Raw genomic sequence first — 13,857 nt, forward strand, 5'->3', positions numbered from 1 at the left:
AACCTGGAATTCCTAAACAAAGTGCATACCATAATACGAAGTATGAGCTCAAAAGTGTTCTTTACCATCCAGGACATATCAAAAGCCTCCCTCTTTGGCAGTGCATTGAACACGTGTCATGCTATGTCAAATGCACTTAATTTATTAGAAAAACATTCAAATCCTCTACAAACACATATTAACTTCCAATACATAAAAACACTAAATCAAATATATGTATTGTAGTTATCCTCCGCCTCAAATTTTGGCGCCCATCTATCGTTGTCATCACCATCGCCAATAACAATTGTTTCCCGGGGCACTTATACCTTATCAACCTATACAATTAGACATTATAAATGTTTAAAACAATACATTTTCTTGGCAAAATAATCTAACAATTCCTTGTAAATCCAATTGATGTCATGCTACACTTAGGTTTGTTTCGTAGCTACCTTATGAGATAAGAATCATAATCAGCTCAATCAACCACTAAGCCACAATCTCTAAACTAAAATATCCTCCTAGCTGTTACATATTTATGTTAAAAACTCTCCACTTCTCCCACTCCTAGATGTTAATTTTTTACCGATGGCCGAGCCAAAAGAATGACAACTGCTTAACATTTTCCACCAGCTTAAACCACATCCTCTCGTTAAAGACTCGTACATTCCTAGCCAGCCAAATCATCCATAATGTAGCCATAGCAACCAGTTGTAGTATCTTCTTACCGCACTTAGATGAACCATTATTCGTAAAAACCTCCATGACTTCATAAATATGTTAGCCATTCACTCTAAATTAATGGGAATTTGACCCACATGCACACTTAGCTCCAAATTAGTTTCGCATGTGGACAGGTAATAAGAAGGTGATTGGCTGGCTCCTCCGATATTTGATATAGTGGGCACATCAAATCTAGAAACGGGTCCCTCTTTTTGCCAAGGCCTCATGTTTAGTGGGTATACTATCATTAAACTCCCGCCAAGTGAAGAAGTTGACCAAATAAGACAAAAATTAATTAAAAGTAACTTTAAACTGTTGAAAGCCCGAATTACTCAGGTGTCACACCCCGAAAATATCAGAGCTGGCGTGACTGGACAGGTATCTTAATTGCACAGCGGAAGCAATTAAGCTAAGACTTCTAGAAAATGGACGCCGCTAAGTACTCGAAATCCCATGGGTTCTCCTATTCCAACCGTGCTATATCTTTGAAAAGTAACCTGAGAAAGAGCATGCGAAAAAGTCAACATAAAGTTGAGCGAGTTCATAGTTTGTTTTGAAAAGATTTAAAATAAATCTTTTTGATAACCGGTTTAAAAGTTGTTGAGAACGTAGTAAAATCATTTTCTCGGCATGATATATGAAAGTTATGAGTCTAGCCCACGAGAGTCTTTGTAAGCAGGACTAACACGTCCTCTTATTTGTACATAAGTTGAAAGCATTATCAAAGTTTGTAAATACATGTATTATGAGTTTGCGTCAAATGAGTATTAAAACATTTGAAAGTTATAATGTTGCAAGTTGGTATGTAAAGCGTCTATGAACATGTTGATCATTAATGTTTCGCGAGGACATTAATATATGCGACGACATAGGAGGTACTCAACCCGCGTAGGCAAATTTTTAGTGTCGAATCACCTCGACTGGGACACAACAGCACTCAAAGTGGTCACCCATGGACCGTGAGTGGGGCTCGCCCGTACCCATTAGATCTAACCTTTGTTCCTTGGTCCTCAAAAGGATTAATGGCACCTCAGTTACAGCCTATGCTCACATGATCTAAGAGTTCATTCCATAACTTAATCATACCCTAGTTTGACATGTATTTCAAAAGAAAAAGGGGGACATAAACTCATTGGGTTGTCTCGTTGTTCGTACGCAGAACAACCCAGTCCCGTTGTAGTAACTAGGACATTCCTGTCACTAGTCATGAAAATCATGCACGTTTGTGAAAATACGCGTTTGTTTTGTAAAACCGGTATGTTTAGTATAAACCGTTCGTAAACCATTTGGGTTCCTTGAAATCCATTCGCAATATGGTTTAGAAATATGAGTTTTCGTTCAACGAAAAGTTGTTTATTTTTGCAAAACTTGCATGTCTTTCCACCCCCGAAAACATGTATAAAAATGTAAAACAGTAAAAAGTGGGGGTTATGAACTCACCTTGACATTCCTGTGCAAATCTAGCTTAACGTGATTCCGTGATGTCATTCCAAGAATGTGAGCTAGCTAGCGTACAACTATAGCATCCCTACGAAGGAATACTTGTGAGTTTTCTAAATAAACGTAGCTAAACTACGCGTCCGAGCTCTACCGAATCGTTAACTAAACGACTCTAAGATAGTGTTATTATCTTGGTTTTGAAATAACCAAATTATGGTTATTGGATCCCATTTATAATCGGATAAAACTAAGCCTCGGTTTAGAATATATATTTATATATTTAAATATAAATATACTTACAGGGTCAAGTTAATGGTCGCGATTAGAAATACATAGGTGGATAGCGGTTTGTGTCGTCGTAGTTGTCGTATGATGAAAATAAATAAATACATATATATTTATTTTAAGCCGTGATGGTTGAAATAAAAAAAATAAGTAATTATATTTATTGTAAAAGCATTCGAAAAGTCTTGTACTTGTTTAATGGTGAAATAAGTTATAACAAAAATCTCAGTTGTAACCAAATACAAAGTGGAACCCATGTTCCATGTTTCAACCACACTATGATACGTTGCTCATTATATATAAAAAAAAAAGAAATAGAAATGTTTCCATCAAAGTGCTAGTCAATTAAGTGGAAGCAGCTTAAAGATTTGGTGTTTAAAATCTTGTTCTAACATATGTATATGAGTTCATAAGATTTTTCTAACCACATTTTCAAGTCATGAACTTGCTGTTTTTTTTTTTTTAGATTCATGAAACGTATGAACATCGCATTATAAGGTACCTAGATCGAAACTTTCTTTGTTTCAAATATATCATGTTTCGTTAACTTAAAACGTGGTCAAATTACGGTAAGTTTATATTCGTTTTATAAGAAAACTTAAACTTCAATAGGTGTCGTTTTTATAACAAAATATGTTTTGTATTACGAATTTTATGAAAAACGGACAGAGTTTCCTCTGTTTTTAGAATAACCTCGACATCCAAAGTGTCGATATTTTGATCAAAACGCAACAATTTTCAACAATTTCCCAACAACATACACACTATATAGATATAATTTTCATTAAAAACGCCAAGAATATAACAAGTCGCTAATGTATAGGCGTGAACTAATCGGGTCGAGCTCGGTTTTGCGTAGTCTAAAAATCTAAAGTCTAAACTAACGTGTAATAACTTAATAACTTGATACTCTTAAACTTTACCGGTTCTTCGAGTTGACCGGGCGTTGATACTGTTGACCCGAAACATAAAATATTTGAACCGTTGACTGCTTTGAACCGGCTGAGTCGAGTTGAACCGAGTCGAACTATATTGAGTTAACCCGAACACTGAGTTGACTCGGTTTGACCGAGTCAACCCGAGTTAAACCAAATCAGATCTGACTTTTGTTGACTAAACTTGAGCCAAACTTAACCCCGAGCATGAACATGTACCGATCTGAAGCTTGAACCACCTTCACGGACCCGAACTCGAAATAAAGCGACCATAATAACCACCAAGGTAAAAAGAAACAATAGTTTAGAAACCGGCTTCAATCAATGCATTTACTCGAAACGAGAAAAAGAAGCACTCACCGGAGTCGTGTGTCTGACCCGACACCGAACTGAGTCGCGAACCCGAACCAAAATCGTTGACTGTTGACCCGAACCTGTGACCTGAACCGTATGACCCGCTTAAACAAAACTGAAGTTACAACACCCGAATTATAACCCGAAACACTTACCGGACATCATCATCTTCAAGATTCAGCTTGTCGGAGGAAGCAGGTCCGCCGCCGCTCACGGCGGCGCTGCCGTCGGCGCCTCGTCGTCCCTCATAACTCTCTCCCGTCTCACTCTCTCACTCAAGCCGCCACCCGACACCACCCCCACGCCGCCGATGTGAGAATCTGCCGTCGGTCCTGTCACACCGTTCATCTTTCTGTCTTATCGCTGCCACCGCCATGGTGGCGGTGTGGATGCCAGCCGCTCATCGATTTGAAGGGGAAGGTGGGCATGGTGGAGGATGTTTAGTGTTATGGTTTGGACTTGATGAACTTGCAGAGCAAAGACAAGGTTGAAGGTGGCTAGGGTTGAGAAAATATGGAGAGGATATGGGGCTTTTGGGTAGTGAACGAGAGGGAGAGAGTGAGAGTTAGGGTTTTAATTCTTGAAGAAAAAGAATAGCAGAGGGAAAAGTCTGATGGTGTGCGTGTGTTTTAGGTTACAAATATTTCAAGAATGAGAGGATAAGGTTGTGGTTACTTATATATACTTAGGGTTTCTTTGTTTTATGTGGGCTTTGGGCTTGGGCCCAAGACCCACAAGCCCAATATCGCGTGTTGTAAGTGGTCCGCTAATTTCTACGAACCGTTTTCGCACCCGAACTCCATAACGTGCGTCGTCGTTTCGTGTCTCTTTTGGCGATCCGTTTTCAACTACGGATTATAAATTTGAAAACAAAGTTAAAGATATCATAATTTATTAATATTGAGACGTAATTCGAGTCCAGTGCTTCTGTTTCGTTGTGGATTAACGGTGTGTTCTGATTTCCGCGTTTTTCGCTCACGTTTGTGTTGTGTGCTGTTAGAAAGCGTGATAATTTCGCAACACGAAATCCATAAGTATAAGTTATATGTATAAAGTTCGCATTTGTTGGTGTTGTCAGTATTTTGCACGGTATACGTTCGTTATCATTTGTCGTTACCTAGTTTTTCCAAAAAAAATCGACGTACGCGCACTTTAACGTCAGATAAGCGTTCCTAGGCATTCCAATAGCCTAATTAAGTTAATTTGTGCCTTAAACACTATTCATTATCGCCTTAAACATTTGTTAATCGCATAATTAGAAGTCGTTAAGTACCGGTTGTCACATTCTCCCCCTGTTACAGGAATTTCGTCCTCGAAATTTAGTCTATATTATCTCCTCAGGGTTGTGTCATTCGCAGGTAAGTCTGAACAATGCCAAAGTTAATAACCGCGTAATCAAAGCAAGAGTTATTCAGATTACGTGAATGTGAGAACATTTTGCATCAATAAGTACCCAATTGTTCAACAGAGTTTGTTCTAGAAATCAATGTCAAGTGAACGAAGCGTTGTGATACTATCACCAATGTGATTATGTTTACGAGGACCCAACAAAAGAGGAATTTCGACCAATAGAATTCCAAATGAACGTTCACAGTATGCAAATAAATTTTGAGACTATAGAATTCAATACCAACGAAAACTTGTGTTGGTTGTCGTTTAAATGAAACTCGAATTCAACAAACTCAAATAAATAGAATCCGAAAAATGATTTGTCAACTGTTGACCCTATAAATGAATAAGATAAAATCAATGTGTTGACATTGTTGAGTTGCAAGGATAAACCGAAACGAAACACAACCAAACCTGGTGTATCATCATCTTAATACATAGTTGCATTAAGACTATTTAAATGATTAGCCTAGCAAAGAGCGTATGTAGTTTTGCAAGAAACGATCCATCATGATTAGCGCAAGCTACAAGTTTATACCGACGCCACAAGGTGTCGTAGTGAATGAAACAATTCAATAATAGCGGTGATCGAACAAGTATCACTTGTGTTTTGCCTGAAACACTCGATCATGATTAGCCCAAGCTACAAGTTTATACCGACACCACAAGGTGTCGTAGTGATTGAAATAATTCAATAATAGCGGTGAGCAAACAAGTATCACCGTGTTTTGAAATCATGCGATAGGTTCAACGAAGTAAATCTGAATATTTGTTTCGAACAATTCTTATAGGATCTACAACTGAAAATGGAACAAATAAACAATGTTTTCGAGCGAAGATGAAAAGCAATAAATATCACAAAATGTTCCCTCGATGGTGAAAGAACCGTTAGGAGGTACACGGGAATATTTAACACGAACTTGTGTACCATTATCTTAACACACGATTGTGTTAAGATTGCTTTAATGTGATAAGTTAACAAAGCAGATTTAATGTCAATAAACAAACAAATAAATAACTAAATCCATACATGAGGTGAGCAACGAGATAAGCGCAAGCTTCAAACTTGTGAAAAACGCCACCACAAGGTGATTGTGATCAAAGAAACGATTCAATGAAGTAAAAGACCAAACAAGCATGTTATGGTTCAAAGCAAATGAAGCGCTTGTTGGGATTATTTCGAATATGATGGCCTCAATCCATCATATGGAATCTTGAATCAAATATATATTACGAGCAAGTTCATTCAATTGAACATGGTTGAAACATAATCCAACAATGAATTCATGTATCAATAAGAAAGTTTTGACATGGCCACAACGAAAAAACCATGTATGTAGCTTGAAAAGGAAAGGAGTTTCAACAAGTTTCGTTGACTTGATATCAAGAAGTCAACACTTTGCAACAATGAAATCATCCAAATCACAATGCAATAATCGACATAGCGAAATAATATTGAATGTTGATAAAGCAACAATTTCGAGTGAAGCCACATGCTAACAAACAATGCATGTGTAATATATGAATTTGTCAAGAAATAAGCAATCGAGAGTTTACTTTTATGAAATAAAATTGTCATAATGCAATGACCATTAGGGGGAGTAGAAATACAAAAATCTACTCACTATATGTAAAATTTCGGAATTTCAAATAAAGGAATTTAAGGACTTTACCTGGAAGTTCACGTGATGATTGGTTGTTATGTGACATTACCATAGAATGTTGTACGTAGCATAATCGCCATGAATGAAGTAGGGGGAATGCGAAGACGTGTGACTTCTTTTGCAGCGCCAACAATTGTGAGTCTCTTCAGACTAATTATCAACTGTTGTGAAATCTTGTGAAATCTTCTCCCGCCGACGAGATTAGCATCGTTGTTGTCGTGCCCAAGTGTTTTCCAAAGGCATTACCTCGAAAGTCGTGGGTGATGTACTTCGACATCCGCTGACCTGTAGTTTAAGTTTCATGTATAGTTGTGCAATAGCGTTTCGTTCCACGTAGGTTACCTGCTCGGGTAACTAAAAAGCATAGACAATATAGATAATGGCGTTTTACCCGAGTTGTTAGTCACTGTTTCTATGTGAGGACCCTTAATGAATTTCGACATACGTTTCTCATCAAGAGTTTTCCAAGGGTCCTATATGCGTGTTATCAAAACCCTCCAGGTTTTGCTTACTGTGTGTAATCGTTTCGTGTATCGTGTATTAACGCAACACTTGTGTATGTTTTAACCAAAACTATTGACTCATTGTTTTCGGCAACGGTTGGAAACCCATATTCGAGTACTAGGCGTTCTGTGTGTATTCAAGGTCTTAATAATATAAGTACCCAAAGGGAAGTGAGGTTAAAGCCTAGGTATCTCTACAGAAACCTAATTCGCTGAAACCTATAGCTCTGATACCAATCTGTCACACCCCGAAAATATCAGAGCTGGCGTGACTGGACAGGTATCTTCATTGCACAGCGGAAGCAATTAAGCTAAGACTTCTAGAAAATGGACGCCGCTAAGTACTCGAAATCCCATGGGTTCTCCTATTCCAACCGTGCTATATCTTTGAAAAGTAACCTGAGAAAGAGCATGCGAAAAAGTCAACATAAAGTTGAGCGAGTTCATAGTTTGTTTTGAAAAGATTTAAAATAAATCTTTTTGATAACCGGTTTAAAAGTTGTTGAGAACGTAGTAAAATCATTTTCTCGGCATGATATATGAAAGTTGTGAGTCTAGCCCACGAGAGTCTTTGTAAGCAGGACTAACACGTCCTCTTATTTGTACATAAGTTGAAAGCATTATCAAAGTTTGTAAATACATGTATTATGAGTTTGCGTCAAATGAGTATTAAAACATTTGAAAGTTATAATGTTGCAAGTTGGTATGTAAAGCGTCTATGAACATGTTGATCATTAATGTTTCGCGAGGACATTAATATATGCGACGACATAGGAGGTACTCAACCCGCGTAGGCAAATTTTTAGTGTCGAATCACCTCGACTGGGACACAACAGCACTCTAAGTGGTCACCCATGGACCGTGAGTGGGGCTCGCCCGTACCCATTAGATCTAACCTTTGTTCCTTGGTCCTCAAAAGGATTAATGGCACCTCAGTTACAGCCTATGCTCACATGATCTAAGAGTTCATTCCATAACTTAATCATACCCTAGTTTGACATGTATTTCAAAAGAAAAAGGGGGACATAAACTCATTGGGTTGTCTCGTTGTTCGTACGCAGAACAACCCAGTCCCGTTGTAGTAACTAGGACATTCCTGTCACTAGTCATGAAAATCATGCACGTTTGTGAAAATACGCGTTTGTTTTGTAAAACCGGTATGTTTAGTATAAACCGTTCGTAAACCATTTGGGTTCCTTGAAATCCATTCGCAATATGGTTTAGAAATATGAGTTTTCGTTCAACGAAAAGTTGTTTATTTTTGCAAAACTTGCATGTCTTTCCACCCCCGAAAACATGTATAAAAATGTAAAACAGTAAAAAGTGGGGGTTATGAACTCACCTTGACATTCCTGTGCAAATCTAGCTTAACGTGATTCCGTGATGTCATTCCAAGAATGTGAGCTAGCTAGCGTACAACTATAGCATCCCTACGAAGGAATACTTGTGAGTTTTCTAAATAAACGTAGCTAAACTACGCGTCCGAGCTCTACCGAATCGTTAACTAAACGACTCTAAGATAGTGTTATTATCTTGGTTTTGAAATAACCAAATTATGGTTATTGGATCCCATTTATAATCGGATAAAACTAAGCCTCGGTTTAGAATATATATTTATATATTTAAATATAAATATACTTACAGGGTCAAGTTAATGGTCGCGATTAGAAATACATAGGTGGATAGCGGTTTGTGTCGTCGTAGTTGTCGTATGATGAAAATAAATAAATACATATATATTTATTTTAAGCCGTGATGGTTGAAATAAAAAAAATAAGTAATTATATTTATTGTAAAAGCATTCGAAAAGTCTTGTACTTGTTTAATGGTGAAATAAGTTATAACAAAAATCTCAGTTGTAACCAAATACAAAGTGGAACCCATGTTCCATGTTTCAACCACACTATGATACGTTGCTCATTATATATAAAAAAAGAAATAGAAATGTTTCCATCAAAGTGCTAGTCAATTAAGTGGAAGCAGCTTAAAGATTTGGTGTTTAAAATCTTGTTCTAACATATGTATATGAGTTCATAAGATTTTTCTAACCACATTTTCAAGTCATGAACTTGCTGTTTTTTTTTTTTTTTTTAGATTCATGAAACATATGAACATCGCATTATAAGGTACCTAGATCGAAACTTTCTTTGTTTCAAATATATCATGTTTCGTTAACTTAAAACGTGGTCAAATTACGGTAAGTTTATATTCGTTTTATAAGAAAACTTAAACTTCAATAGGTGTCGTTTTTATAACAAAATATGTTTTGTATTACGAATTTTATGAAAAACGGACAGAGTTTCCTCTGTTTTTAGAATAACCTCGACATCCAAAGTGTCGATATTTTGATCAAAACGCAACAATTTTCAACAATTTCCCAACAACATACACACTATATAGATATAATTTTCATTAAAAACGCCAAGAATATAACAAGTCGCTAATGTATAGGCGTGAACTAATCGGGTCGAGCTCGGTTTTGCGTAGTCTAAAAATCTAAAGTCTAAACTAACGTGTAATAACTTAATAACTTGATACTCTTAAACTTTACCGGTTCTTCGAGTTGACCGGGCGTTGATACTGTTGACCCGAAACATAAAATATTTGAACCGTTGACTGCTTTGAACCGGCTGAGTCGAGTTGAACCGAGTCGAACTATATTGAGTTAACCCGAACACTGAGTTGACTCGGTTTGACCGAGTCAACCCGAGTTAAACCAAATCAGATCTGACTTTTGTTGACTAAACTTGAGCCAAACTTAACCCCGAGCATGAACATGTACCGATCTGAAGCTTGAACCACCTTCACGGACCCGAACTCGAAATAAAGCGACCATAATAACCACCAAGGTAAAAAGAAACAATAGTTTAGAAACCGGCTTCAATCAATGCATTTACTCGAAACGAGAAAAAGAAGCACTCACCGGAGTCGTGTGTCTGACCCGACACCGAACTGAGTCGCGAACCCGAACCAAAATCGTTGACTGTTGACCCGAACCTGTGACCTGAACCGTATGACCCGCTTAAACAAAACTGAAGTTACAACACCCGAATTATAACCCGAAACACTTACCGGACATCATCATCTTCAAGATTCAGCTTGTCGGAGGAAGCAGGTCCGCCGCCGCTCACGGCGGCGCTGCCGTCGGCGCCTCGTCGTCCCTCATAACTCTCTCCCGTCTCACTCTCTCACTCAAGCCGCCACCCGACACCACCCCCACGCCGCCGATGTGAGAATCTGCCGTCGGTCCTGTCACACCGTTCATCTTTCTGTCTTATCGCTGCCACCGCCATGGTGGCGGTGTGGATGCCAGCCGCTCATCGATTTGAAGGGGAAGGTGGGCATGGTGGAGGATGTTTAGTGTTATGGTTTGGACTTGATGAACTTGCAGAGCAAAGACAAGGTTGAAGGTGGCTAGGGTTGAGAAAATATGGAGAGGATATGGGGCTTTTGGGTAGTGAACGAGAGGGAGAGAGTGAGAGTTAGGGTTTTAATTCTTGAAGAAAAAGAATAGCAGAGGGAAAAGTCTGATGGTGTGCGTGTGTTTTAGGTTACAAATATTTCAAGAATGAGAGGATAAGGTTGTGGTTACTTATATATACTTAGGGTTTCTTTGTTTTATGTGGGCTTTGGGCTTGGGCCCAAGACCCACAAGCCCAATATCGCGTGTTGTAAGTGGTCCGCTAATTTCTACGAACCGTTTTCGCACCCGAACTCCATAACGTGCGTCGTCGTTTCGTGTCTCTTTTGGCGATCCGTTTTCAACTACGGATTATAAATTTGAAAACAAAGTTAAAGATATCATAATTTATTAATATTGAGACGTAATTCGAGTCCAGTGCTTCTGTTTCGTTGTGGATTAACGGTGTGTTCTGATTTCCGCGTTTTTCGCTCACGTTTGTGTTGTGTGCTGTTAGAAAGCGTGATAATTTCGCAACACGAAATCCATAAGTATAAGTTATATGTATAAAGTTCGCATTTGTTGGTGTTGTCAGTATTTTGCACGGTATACGTTCGTTATCATTTGTCGTTACCTAGTTTTTCCAAAAAAAATCGACGTACGCGCACTTTAACGTCAGATAAGCGTTCCTAGGCATTCCAATAGCCTAATTAAGTTAATTTGTGCCTTAAACACTATTCATTATCGCCTTAAACATTTGTTAATCGCATAATTAGAAGTCGTTAAGTACCGGTTGTCACATTCTCCCCCTGTTACAGGAATTTCGTCCTCGAAATTTAGTCTATATTATCTCCTCAGGGTTGTGTCATTCGCAGGTAAGTCTGAACAATGCCAAAGTTAATAACCGCGTAATCAAAGCAAGAGTTATTCAGATTACGTGAATGTGAGAACATTTTGCATCAATAAGTACCCAATTGTTCAACAGAGTTTGTTCTAGAAATCAATGTCAAGTGAACGAAGCGTTGTGATACTATCACCAATGTGATTATGTTTACGAGGACCCAACAAAAGAGGAATTTCGACCAATAGAATTCCAAATGAACGTTCACAGTATGCAAATAAATTTTGAGACTATAGAATTCAATACCAACGAAAACTTGTGTTGGTTGTCGTTTAAATGAAACTCGAATTCAACAAACTCAAATAAATAGAATCCGAAAAATGATTTGTCAACTGTTGACCCTATAAATGAATAAGATAAAATCAATGTGTTGACATTGTTGAGTTGCAAGGATAAACCGAAACGAAACACAACCAAACCTGGTGTATCATCATCTTAATACATAGTTGCATTAAGACTATTTAAATGATTAGCCTAGCAAAGAGCGTATGTAGTTTTGCAAGAAACGATCCATCATGATTAGCGCAAGCTACAAGTTTATACCGACGCCACAAGGTGTCGTAGTGAATGAAACAATTCAATAATAGCGGTGATCGAACAAGTATCACTTGTGTTTTGCCTGAAACACTCGATCATGATTAGCCCAAGCTACAAGTTTATACCGACACCACAAGGTGTCGTAGTGATTGAAATAATTCAATAATAGCGGTGAGCAAACAAGTATCACCGTGTTTTGAAATCATGCGATAGGTTCAACGAAGTAAATCTGAATATTTGTTTCGAACAATTCTTATAGGATCTACAACTGAAAATGGAACAAATAAACAATGTTTTCGAGCGAAGATGAAAAGCAATAAATATCACAAAATGTTCCCTCGATGGTGAAAGAACCGTTAGGAGGTACACGGGAATATTTAACACGAACTTGTGTACCATTATCTTAACACACGATTGTGTTAAGATTGCTTTAATGTGATAAGTTAACAAAGCAGATTTAATGTCAATAAACAAACAAATAAATAACTAAATCCATACATGAGGTGAGCAACGAGATAAGCGCAAGCTTCAAACTTGTGAAAAACGCCACCACAAGGTGATTGTGATCAAAGAAACGATTCAATGAAGTAAAAGACCAAACAAGCATGTTATGGTTCAAAGCAAATGAAGCGCTTGTTGGGATTATTTCGAATATGATGGCCTCAATCCATCATATGGAATCTTGAATCAAATATATATTACGAGCAAGTTCATTCAATTGAACATGGTTGAAACATAATCCAACAATGAATTCATGTATCAATAAGAAAGTTTTGACATGGCCACAACGAAAAAACCATGTATGTAGCTTGAAAAGGAAAGGAGTTTCAACAAGTTTCGTTGACTTGATATCAAGAAGTCAACACTTTGCAACAATGAAATCATCCAAATCACAATGCAATAATCGACATAGCGAAATAATATTGAATGTTGATAAAGCAACAATTTCGAGTGAAGCCACATGCTAACAAACAATGCATGTGTAATATATGAATTTGTCAAGAAATAAGCAATCGAGAGTTTACTTTTATGAAATAAAATTGTCATAATGCAATGACCATTAGGGGGAGTAGAAATACAAAAATCTACTCACTATATGTAAAATTTCGGAATTTCAAATAAAGGAATTTAAGGACTTTACCTGGAAGTTCACGTGATGATTGGTTGTTATGTGACATTACCATAGAATGTTGTACGTAGCATAATCGCCATGAATGAAGTAGGGGGAATGCGAAGACGTGTGACTTCTTTTGCAGCGCCAACAATTGTGAGTCTCTTCAGACTAATTATCAACTGTTGTGAAATCTTGTGAAATCTTCTCCCGCCGACGAGATTAGCATCGTTGTTGTCGTGCCCAAGTGTTTTCCAAAGGCATTACCTCGAAAGTCGTGGGTGATGTACTTCGACATCCGCTGACCTGTAGTTTAAGTTTCATGTATAGTTGTGCAATAGCGTTTCGTTCCACGTAGGTTACCTGCTCGGGTAACTAAAAAGCATAGACAATATAGATAATGGCGTTTTACCCGAGTTGTTAGTCACTGTTTCTATGTGAGGACCCTTAATGAATTTCGACATACGTTTCTCATCAAGAGTTTTCCAAGGGTCCTATATGCGTGTTATCAAAACCCTCCAGGTTTTGCTTACTGTGTGTAATCGTTTCGTGTATCGTGTATTAACGCAACACTTGTGTATGTTTTAACCAAAACTATTGACTCATTGTTTTCGGCAACGGTTGGAAACCCAT

At 37.8% G+C, this 13,857-nt stretch overlaps 2 long non-coding RNA genes across 4 annotated transcripts; both read right to left on the minus strand.

Annotated features, from left to right (window-relative positions):
* Nucleotides 1–931: 931 nt before the first annotated feature.
* Nucleotides 932–4,363, minus strand: LOC110918352. 2 transcript variants are annotated; one of them, XR_002581253.2, is made up of 4 exons: nt 3,875–4,363; nt 3,354–3,799; nt 2,146–2,233; nt 932–1,202 (listed from the first exon to the last, which is right to left on the minus strand). It is a non-coding gene; the product is annotated as an uncharacterized LOC110918352 (long non-coding RNA). The 2 variants fall into 2 exon arrangements; XR_002581254.2 differs by having other exon boundaries at nt 3,354–3,806.
* A 3,250-nt stretch (nt 4,364–7,613) lies between these two features.
* Nucleotides 7,614–10,836, minus strand: LOC110918350. Of its 2 annotated transcripts, none has more exons than XR_002581249.2 (4): nt 10,348–10,836; nt 9,827–10,272; nt 8,618–8,705; nt 7,614–7,674 (listed from the first exon to the last, which is right to left on the minus strand). It is a non-coding gene; the product is annotated as an uncharacterized LOC110918350 (long non-coding RNA). The 2 variants fall into 2 exon arrangements; XR_002581250.2 differs by having other exon boundaries at nt 9,827–10,279.
* Between the last annotated feature and the right edge of the window lie 3,021 nt (nt 10,837–13,857).

This window comes from Helianthus annuus, chromosome 16 (genome assembly GCF_002127325.2).
Source record: "Helianthus annuus cultivar XRQ/B chromosome 16, HanXRQr2.0-SUNRISE, whole genome shotgun sequence".
NCBI classification, from domain to species: domain Eukaryota; kingdom Viridiplantae; phylum Streptophyta; class Magnoliopsida; order Asterales; family Asteraceae; genus Helianthus; species Helianthus annuus.